The 11,202-nt window shown below is 43.1% G+C and overlaps 1 protein-coding gene across 7 annotated transcripts in view; it reads left to right on the plus strand.

The window, feature by feature from the left end:
• The window catches only part of LOC126283953 (high affinity copper uptake protein 1-like), a 1,096,589-nt gene that overhangs the window by 770,371 nt on the left and 315,016 nt on the right, over positions 1–11,202 (plus strand). For all 7 annotated transcript variants that reach the window (XR_007551384.1, XR_007551383.1, XM_049982388.1 and 4 more), the window contains one exon: positions 5,790–5,842. The gene's annotated coding sequence lies outside the window, so the exon portion shown is untranslated. The remainder of the gene's footprint in view (positions 1–5,789; positions 5,843–11,202) is intronic.

Genomic DNA, 11,202 nt, shown 5'->3' on the forward strand with positions numbered 1-11,202 from the left:
ATCTTTTCCACGTTCGTAACTGGCATTATTGGTGCTAGATATGGCGAGCGTTTGTGTCACAGGGAACGTCAATAATTGTGTGCAGTTCATCAACACGAATTGTCTGACGGCACGACAGTAGGCCGCTCTGCAAATCAGTTCGTTGGATAGCCTACTTTCATGTACGTGCTAATTCGATTCAACAATACAGAATGGATGATTTGTTTGCATACATGTTCTGTTTACAGCTGCAGACTCCAGTCATAAGAAGCTAACTGGAGCAAGAATTGGATTTTTTTAAATCAAAGGCCTCTTCTAAATCACCTAGTTTGGCTAAAGCTGATATGCCACCTGCCAAAGCCTGAGGAAAGGGCTAGAGTTTATGTGGCAATCAGAAACTGCTGCCAGTGCATTGGTTCCTGCGCAATATACAGGGTGATGCAGCCGCCAGTACCGACGGGTTTTATGCAATCTGCAGCACTTTCAAAAGCAATACGCGAATTTTCATATTCTCTCTCCTGCTGTGCACAAACTATTACTTCTACATAAAAATGAACAGGGCCCTTTTGTAGGAAATTTAACTAAAGTAAATTGTGTACTGGGATAGGTTTTTGCTAGAGACTATAGTTTTCGAGTTATTCAAGAAAAACGAGTTTGCAAGTTTTTCTTGAATAATTCGAAAACTGCGGCCTGTAGTAGAAACATATCCCAGTACAAAATTTAACTACATTACATTTCCTGCGAAAAGGTCCTTTTCATTTATTTTGTTGGCGTAATGGTTTGTGCATAGCGAGCAAAAGAACACGAAAATCTTCTGCATGATATTTGAAGGCGATGCAGGTTGCATAAAACCCATCGGTAGGGGCAGCTAATCATCCTGTCTACCGGGTGTCTCTACCAAGAGTCGTCATGTGCATTTTGTCTGTTGTGATAGCAGAAATTTGCAGTTTCATTTTTGCACTGTTTAGCTGATAGTGAGCCCTGTTATTACTGCTCATCATGTATTTCGTGCGATGGCTACTGTCAGCAGAAAGTGGCGGTTTGTCTCCCATTACAAATAAATTTATTTTTAAATTGGAATTTTACATGCCCATTCGATAGAGTGCCCCAAAGTGGTCTAGTTCCAGTATTTGTTTTATCGATATATATTAACAAGGACAGTAAAGCCTGCATGCTTGGCAGTAGCGGTCAGTATCCTCCAGGGGAGTGCTCTCTCTGCTGAGTGCTGGTTATTTTTCGAGTTTTACTGTCCCTGTTAATACATATCGGACTAGACTAATCTGGACCACACTATCGAACAATCACATAAAATTCTTCTTTAAAAATCCTTTTGTTTGTAACGCGAAGGAAACCGACACTTTCTGTCGACAGTGGGCGTCGCAGGAAAGACGCGATGAGCCCTATTTATTGGAATGATTCCAGCTACACAACGCAGAAACGAAACTGCAAGCGTCTGCTAAAACGCCAGAGAAAATGCACCTGACGACTGACAGAAATCCTACATAAATATACAGAGGGGTCCAGAATATGTAGATGCTCTTTGCTTGTTAATATCTTTGGAACAAATTGACTTCGTTGCAATTTTGCGTGGTAGCGTATTCCACTGTTTTCTCAACAGATCTTGGCGCGCGATTTCCAGCAGACCACAGTGCAGCAATGAATGAAATAAGATCGTTGTATGAGCAACGTATGGGTGTACTGACGGCAATGGCGTAGTGTGAACGGAACTCAACTAACAACATGTACAACAATTTATCATATTCGGGATAAATTTGAAGCTGACGGTCTTGTTCAGGATATGCATAAGGAAAGGTCTGGCCGACCAAAAACCTCCAGAAGTCCAGCTTACAGCGCAGCTGTGTTGCAACATTTTACTAGGTCACCTCAAAAATCTGTAACGTAGGGTGCACGTGAAAGCGGGGTAAGCCGATCAAGCGCACTATGAATTCTGTAGACTGCAAAGTGGAAAAAGTACATTCCAAGAGCGTTACGCGCTGTGAACGCGGATGGCTGGGATTAAAGCATGAAGTACTGCGAGTGGTTTAAAGGCATGCTTCGTGAGAATGAACGGTTTGCGGGGATGGTTATCTAGTTTGACAAGACGCAATTCAGACTGAACGGTACTGTAAACCGTCACAACGGCGTATACTGCGCCGGCCGCTGTGGCCGAGCGGATCTAGGCGCTTCAGTCCGGAACCGCTCTGCTGCTACGGTCTCAGGTTCGAATCCTGCGTCGGGCATGTGTGATGTCCTTAGGTTAGTTAGGTTTAAGTAGTTCTAAGTCTAGGGGACTGATGACCTCAGAAGTTAAGTCCTATAGTGCGTAGAGCCATTTGAACCATTTTTGCGCCGCGCGGGATTAGCAGAGCGGTTTATGGCGCTGCAGTCGTGGACTGTGCGGCTGGTCCCGGCGGAGGTTCGAGTCCTCCCTCGGGCATGGGTGCGTGAGTTTGTCCTTAGGATGATTTAGGTTAAGTAGTGTGTAAGCTTAGGGACTGATGACCTTTGTAGTTAAGTCCCATAAGATTTAACACACACAACCATTTTTGCATGTACTGCGCTCCCGAAAATCCTCACATTTATGTGGACAAACATGTTAGTCTTCTTGGTATTAATGTGTGCTGTAATCTGTCATTGCGCAATTTGATTGGCTCATTCTTCTGTGAAGGTACTGTAACTGATGAGATGTATCTTTATACGCTGCAAACATAGATTTTACCTGCCATCCAAGAGGTGTTTAGAAATGCAAGGTCTAATCTACAACAGGATGACGCTCCGCCTCACTGCCATAGAGATGTCAGAGCCTATGTGGATGAAAACCTACCTGGACGATGGGGATAGGTCGAAGAGGAGCTGTTGAGTACCAACCAACGGTCTGCAGACCTTACAGCTTTTGACTTCTATCTATGAGGGACATTGATAAAGGAAGTTTATCAACAGAAGCCAGCTACTCCGACCATCGTGGCGTCCTGTTTGGCTATTGCTCTGGCAACACTGTTAGCCGTATCCCGATCAACAGTTCAGCTGCTGATGGGGTCACTTTGAACATACAAAATAAGCTTCTCCCCGTGTAAGAATTGTAACGTTACGCCATTTTGTTCCATTAATACTGGACCTCTCACATTCAAGAGGGGAGTAATGTTATCCATGATGGAAGCGCGCCTCAAACATTGGTACTATGGGGCATCTGCTTCAACCTCTTGTACAGATGTGCGAGCGTGCAGACGTCAGTAACAACATCGATAGTCTCTTGAATTGGAGCTAGAACACTAGAACAGATTGTACATTCCCACTTGACTTGTGTGTTCACATGTGTGATTGCAATCGTCACGACCTACACTGTCAAAGATCTTGTTTCTCCACCTTCAGTGGGTGTACTTGGAACGTATTTGTGGTCATATGACCATAAAACCTTCTTTGCTCCTCTATCCTCTCAGGGCCCGTTTCCTTCAGTTTTCCCCATTCACCAAAATCACCCACGTGAACCATAGCTTCACCGACAAACTTTCAAGGGCAGTAGTGTGGACTAAAACAAGGGGAAAAGATCAGGAAACATAGTCTCTAAAATGCATACCTTAAGAGCTGTGTGGACTTGTTCATATTCGATACTATGAAACTCATCTCTTTTACTGCAAGCACTTTGCTTTCCATGTTTTGAGAGGAGGTGCAGTGGCCAAAATAAGGAAAACATGTCCAGTAAACATCGTTTCTAAAATGAATACCGCAAGAGCTGTGAGCACTTGTTCACTATACGAGAGATGCTTTTCCAGTATTTAAAAGAAACTAGTGCTAATAACCACTAAGGTTTTTGGAGCCCATGTTTATCAGACATTTCTTTTTTGTTTTGGTCCATTGTACCACTTCTCAAAATTAGAAACCAAAGAGCATTCAGTGCAAGAGATGTCTTTCTCAATAGCGGAAATGAACTGGTGGTCATAGTTACTACGCGACACTTTTTAGAGGCATTTTTACTAGACTTTTTTTTTACGTAGGAGTGGTAGATCATGTCGTGGGGAAGTGGGGAACAACTTTTGTTTTAGGCAAAACGTTCGCTGACGCTCCCCGGCAACATTAGGCGTCTTTTATTATCAGTTATGCCCCCGAAAAGCAGTAGAGTGCAGGCACGTTGCAGCGTGCCTATGTAATGTGTGTTGCCTATAGTATAGTTATCTTCTTTGTGTCAATGGTCACATAAAGTTCCTGGTCTGCTTCTAAAATATCTCTCTCCGCTTAGAGACACGCATTCTAAAGGTTTTCTTCTCTCTATAAAATTACTGTGATAGATTGTATGCAGATGCAGTACATCCGGTTAGTAGACCCTTCGGTGAAATCTCTTCGTCACGAGACGAACAGAAATGACACATTTATTCAAAGACAGTAATTACACTGAAGTCGCCGTGATTCATGATGGTCTCCTGGACATTACAACGGCGGGAGACGGTTCACAATAGGGCGTGTGATCATCTTGGATCGCAGTTTCTGCTCTGCAACATACTCCCAGCTGCCCACAAGGTTGGTAAACAGTTCCTGTGCTACGGCGTTCTATTCCTCCACCAGGGTGGTGACAATTGCTGGATGGTCTTGGTGCGTTTGGACGTTTGCCGGTCAGCCCATCTCACATGTGCTCGATGGGATTTCAGTCGGAGGAATGGGCAGGCCAGTTAATTCGCCAAATATCCTCTCGTTTCGAAAGCTCCTCTGCCTGCTCAGTTCGAGGCGGCCGCGCATTATCATCCATAAAAATGAAGTCAGTGTTAAGTACACCTCTGAAACGACGCCTCGCTGAGATGAAAATGTATCATTGTGAAATCTTTTTCTAAGCTAAACATAAGAAAATTTGTATTTACATTTTCGGTAAGAAATGAAAAAAAATACGTGTTTCAGTGTTTTTGGAACTTCACTCCCTAAGGGGATGAAACAGAAGTGAAACGTTGAATGAAATATTTCATTTTAAAGCTAAAGTGGTGTTAGGCTTCTCAGTCGGTAGTGAAATCGTACGCGTTTCACTGTTTTGGGAATTTCAAGCCCTAAGTGGATGAAATAAGGGCCTGATTGATTCACTGACTCACAGTCTCCCAGCCCAAACTGCTAAGGATAGAAACTTGAAATTTGGAGCGGGTGATGATCTTGTACTGTAAGCATGGTTTACGAAGGGATTGTCGGACATTCCAATCCTAATGGAGTGAAATACAGAATGAAAGGCTGTTTGGAAATATGTTGCTATCAAGGCAGTTTTGAAGGTAGAACTACGAAAGTTCATATTTGGTTTCTCGGTCAGAAATTTGAAAGAGACATATTTCGTTGTTTTTGGAAAGTAAATTATTAACGGAGTATCATAGTAGGTAAAAGTTTTTTATTGAAAGTAAGTCATTATCAAAGAGCAACTAAAACATTTAAGTTTATTTAAAGGAAATCATTATCAAAGAACTACTAAAACATTTTTAAAGTTACATTTGTGGAAATTGGTATTTAACCGCTCGTTTGGAAATAAATACATATTTCAGAGTTTTTGGAAATTCAACCTCGCGGAGAGAAGAAAATATTTCCTTATATAAAAATATTTTTAGTCCTAGATGTATGAAAATTGGCGTTTCTTTCCTTGGTTAGAAATAAAGAAATGTGTTGGGGAAACTCAAAAGGTAGGATGAACAAAAACCTCCAACTCCAGCTACCAGAATCGCTTTTCGCTTAGAAAAATAATTTGCTTCTATGGCCTTAATTACCATGAACAACATAAAAATTCCATTAAAGAAAAACAAAACAAAAAATCTGTGCAGACCGTACAGCCTGACTTTGTTTCTTTTTTTCAGGTGCCTGCTTCCAGTGTAGCGAGCGATGAGGTTGTAACAGCCTGGTGTTAAAAGTGAGTACGTTATTCTGACCACTGATGTATGCAGCCATTGTAACTTAAACCGTTAACGTTACCAAACATCAAACGGCCTGGGTTTACTCGTGTCTTTTCCCCGTAAGCTTCAATGTTGTCATATCGTATTTTCATTATTGTTCGCAGTGCAGCGTCTGTGTAATATTTTGTGAAGAAGAGGGATGAGAGGGCCGCATTTGGATAGGCGACGTGAGAGAAATAACTGGCGCAGGACAAAGGAAGTACAGCAACTCCAAGGGCAGAAATGCTTTATGATTGGGTTTTGTACAGAAAATTGGACAAGTCCAATAACTCTATATAAACTACGTTTCCCTGAATTTTTTACCCTGATTGTGGCAGGTATATTTAATTTTCGGCACCTCTGCGAAATATCTATTTTAGATGATTGTTAGTAGCCGTCAAGATACAAAATTTGTCAGCGCAATTTTATTCAGGAGGAGGAAGGTTCGCGTTTTTTTAATAAAGTAACTAGCTCTGCATGTAGGCGTTGGGTCTTGCAGAAATTTGGCATCCCACATCCTGAGCAGTTGCGAGTATTGGTCATATTTCGTTTCGTGTACAAGCAAGTACGGTAGAAGCGCCACTCGCATGACTGACTATGTCATCGAGGTCGTAGGGGAAACGTAAAAGTGGTGTTTCGTAAGCTGTGCACCTCTCCCTGATAAAAATGTATGTTAATAGAATCATTTCTCTCTAGGAATGAAAGCTGCTATTGAGAAGTTTTGTTGTGTACCGCTATATGTTCTGATGCAGCCCTTTCTGTTGTAAACCCTCCAGCTGTCGTAAAATGAACTGAATGATCTTGCGCCCATACTGTGGGTTTTAAGGTGGGATGCAGCTGTCTGCTTTCACTCTGTTCGTCTCTTTAGGAGTGATAAGGGAAACTAAACAGGTAGAAGGCATTGTGATGGTGGAATGCACAGTGGAGTGCTCTTTTCTCTAGTTACATCGTAAAACGTTCGCTCTCGTCGTCTACGTGATGCGAAGTGGGGTGCAGAGACCACCTTTAACTGTTGTCATAATCACCCCACGGTCGGCACCGTAGATAATTTATTGATTAACGTGAATCAACCCCATTTACTACTGTATTCCTAAAATTTTTGTAACAATTAGCAGCCTCATTTTGTCGCTTGTTACTGAGTTAATCAGTGTAGTGATGCGAGTCTCATTGCTTCCTCCTTGCGTCAGAAACCTCATGCTGCGGCAGTCTCTTGCAGTACAAATGAGACAGGAGAACCCATCCCGAACTGACATCCGGACTGGATAATTAATCGTTAAAGAAGTCAGATTCCATAAGGCTAGGAAATAACGTACTCTTTCTGAAAAGAAACTGAAGCATCCAGAAGGGGAAGAGGGAGCGAAATGAAGTTACACAGGTTGAGAGGGTATGTGATGTTATTTCCGTGATTACAAAATCGAGTCAAATTTACTAAGGGCATGACAGCATGAGCCCACTTATATGTGACGTTGCACCCCCCTTTTGGCCAGGATGCATGCACTGATTCGGTTTGTAAGGGTATATTCTGTCCTCTCCTGAACTAAGCTGGAGCACAACAGTACCTGATGCGTGATAATGTGGATATCGAAACTGGGACAGAGTTGATGTCAGATTTAGTTCCACATATTTTCTATGGGGAAGAGTTCGGGGGCCAACGGCCTTGCCGCACTGGTAACACGGTTCCCGTCAGATCACCTAAATTAAGCGCTGTCGGGCTGAGCTAGCACTTGGATGGGTGACCATTCGGTATGCCGAGCGCTGTTGCCACACGGGGTGCACTCACTCAGCCCTTGTGAGGCAAACTGAGGAGCTACTTGACTGAGAAGTAGCGGCTCCGGTCTCGGAAACTGACCTACAGCTGGGAGAGCGGTTGCTGACCACATGCCACTCCATATTCGCATCCAGTGACGCCTGTGGGCTGAGGATGACACGGCGGCCAGTCGGTACCGTTGTGCTTTCCATGGCCTGCTCGGACGGAGTTTTTGTTAGTATACATGGTGTACGAGGTATAAGTGCAGATATTTTTATGCATGCTATATTAATATATACACACATCAGTGTGTTGGTCGTTTTTTTCTTTGTGTGGAATAGTTTTTCGGGAGGTGTTTAGTTTTTTTTAAGAGTTCTGGGGAACCTGCTGCACATGTGAGTCAGCATCAAGCTTGCTGTTCTGGGATGGGAGGCGCAGATGTGAATGGCTTGCCGTGTTCTTGATGCACAATACGACAATTCTCCTTTGTGGTGATCAGACGTGGCCGACGGGAACCTTGATGATGAGAATGTCTGCCTCACATTCTCATGCCGTCCGACGTCGTGCCACTGTCACATCCGAATGGCCCACGAATCTGGATTATGCACGATTCGACCAGCTGGCCAAGTGGAGATCCACAGTGAGGCTCTGCCAGTTGGTGGTAAAACTGTCTCACTCACGTATGTTGCATATGTATGTCCTTTCAATGATCATTCAACATCTGACGCCGTACACGCTCCTTAAATGCAGACTAGGTCTGGTAACAACACTAGTGCTCTCCGGTGGTCACTGTACCTGTCACAGAGAACACTCCAGCTGTTATCATTTCTGTATCTCGTGATGCAGTGTATGTGTACGAAGATACAGTCATGTCTGAGTAAGTCTTCTAATATATGTTTCACTTCTATGTCAAGCAGTGCATTACTACTTTAAAGAAAGTATGGCCATTCTGATTTAGGTTTTCATGATTTAGTAGCCATTTAGGGAGGAGATGTAGCGGCATACAGCTCATCACCACCGGACTTTGCGCCAGTGTCCAGAGCTAAATTCCAAACTTTCGTGGAGAACGTCAAGGAGTCTGGGCATGTGACACGGTGGATGGTGATCCATGCATCTGATGGGTGTTAAGCATGGAAGCCTCCTGCTGCTATTCAAAATGAGGGAGCTATGAGTCGGCACTGGATTTTACTCTCTCTCTTTCATTATTTCGTACTAACATTACACAGACAGTAATCACATTCATTCACACGACACTAATACTATGATGATACCATGAAGTCTCCACTATCAGTGAACGAAAGAAGTGCCTCATGTAATACGCAACACCAGTAACCAAGTCCCAGCGACAAAGCTTCGTCTGTCATGACTGCAGTACAGAAAAATTTTGAAAATAATGTGGAAGTCAAGCCCAGGAATGGGGGCCATTTGTAAATAAACTGAAAGGGGTGTAGAATTTAGAAAGCAGATACCGGAAGCGTGACCGAGTCGACATCAAACAAGGTATCCATTGGAGTTTTGTTTTGATTTGATTTATCCAGTGAGGCAAAACAGCAGTGGTCCTGGCCCCCTATCACCCACACTGAAACTGCGTTTACTGTATGGTGCCTCCAGATGTCATTCTAGAAAAGCCAATCATCACCATTAAAGAGTACTAGGATATTGTTTACTAAATCTGTCAGCCACAATATCTTCGGGAATTAATGACCAAAATATTTTGTCTTTTCGCTTCCAGTGCTTCGCATTGCTAGATTAAATATGGTGCAATTTCGTCTCCTTTACTAAATAGTCTGTCTCTGTTCCCATCGTGTACAGATGTTTCTTGAAAATCCAATTGCCAGTCATTAACTCTAACATGAGTTTAACTGCTTCCTGTTCAAGTTTAGAGTTGCAGAACTTCTTATTAACCATGGTTTCGAGATCATAAGTTTGCAATGTTTTGATTTTTAAGTTTTAGTGCAGTGTTCTAAATGCTGCCTTCTGTTGGTGAATACAGGATCCAGTCCAACAAATGGAGTCAATACCAGTCTTTTAGCTCGTTCGTTACCACTAATTCCTGAGTGACCAGGGACCACAGCAGATTTACCTTTTTTGTTTCCCCTTACCTCACACGGCCTTCATATGGTTTTGTAACATTCTTTGATCTCCTTACATGGGTAGATAGATATTTCAGAGGTGATGGCTGGCTGATTGAATGTAGATGCTACGATCCTTCTAACACCTGAGCAGATTCTTCCCTGTGCATTCTCTAATAACGGATCTCTCTGTCTGGAATACTGTAGCCAGCTTCCCTAGAGAGACTGCACTCTCTGGTTGAGGTGCATCCTGTGTACGTTGTCCCCCAGCAACTTCGTCTGTTTTCGAACCATCTCTACATTAGACAATGTCACCTGAATGGTACTATGGTTCTTTCTATCTTTTACATACCATGCCTACACATCCATTGGAGGCTAAGTCAAAGGGAAACAAATAGTCTGAGAATACCTGTAGTGGCACAGGAAGAGTAGCTCTTTGGCCCTATACTTGCTACATATGTACGAGGACATTTCGAAAAGTAAAGCTACAATGGCTCGCAGTCCTTAAATAGAACATTTATGTAGAAAACGTCAGTTACATCTTATTAATGGAATTGTTTGTTCTTTTTGTTAAGTTGGTGCACAAGCTTTTGTATCCCACAGTCATAGAAGGTTGCCGCCTGTTGTCGGAACCACATTTCAACTTCATCTTTTATTTCTTCATCGTCGTGTAATGATTTTCCACCAATATGTGACTTCAGGTAACGGAAGACATGGAAATCGGGGGGCGCAAGGTCCGGGCTGTATGGCGGGCTTGACATTTGAATTGTTTGAGTAGTGCTTTGGTTACGAGGGCAGTGTGAGGCCGAGCGTTGTCATGAAGCAAGAGGACTCCACTTGTCAGCATTCCCCTGCGTTTGTTTTGAATTGCCCTTCGAAGACGTTTCAAAGCCTGGAAATATGCAGCAACATTATTTGTCGTTCTAGGAGGCATAAATTCCAACAGAAGAATGCCTTGTCTGTCCCAAAAAACAGAGCCATGATTTTATTCGCTGAAATCGACGTTTTGCATTTCTTTGGTTGTGGTGAATTCGAATGGCGCCATTGCACTGATTGTTGCTTGGATTCAGGTGTATGGTGATAAACCCACGTCTCGTCACCTGTCGCAGTGTGATCAAGGAGCTCATCACCTGCTTCAGCATAGCGTGTGAGGAAGTCGAGTGCAAAGCCAATCCTTTTCGTTTTGTGTTCTTCCCTTAATAGTTTTGGACCCAGCGCGCACACAATTTCCTGTACCCTAACTTGACGGTCACAATGTCATAAAGAGGTGTCATTGACACGTCCGGTATGATCTGATCCAATTCTTTCAATGTGAGACGTTATTCGCACGAATTGCTTCCTCCGTTCTCCGCAGAAGGGCATCAAAGATCACAGATGGCCGATGTGTTCTTTGTTCGTCATGAACATCGGTCCTACCTTCAGAGAAGTGACGACACCATTTCGCTACATTTTGATGATTCATAATGTTCTCATAAACAGAAACAATTTCTTTGTGAAAATCCGCTGGTCGCTGACCTTT

The sequence above is a fragment of the Schistocerca gregaria genome, chromosome 8 (genome assembly GCF_023897955.1).
Source record: "Schistocerca gregaria isolate iqSchGreg1 chromosome 8, iqSchGreg1.2, whole genome shotgun sequence".
NCBI classification, from domain to species: Eukaryota; Metazoa; Arthropoda; class Insecta; order Orthoptera; family Acrididae; genus Schistocerca; species Schistocerca gregaria.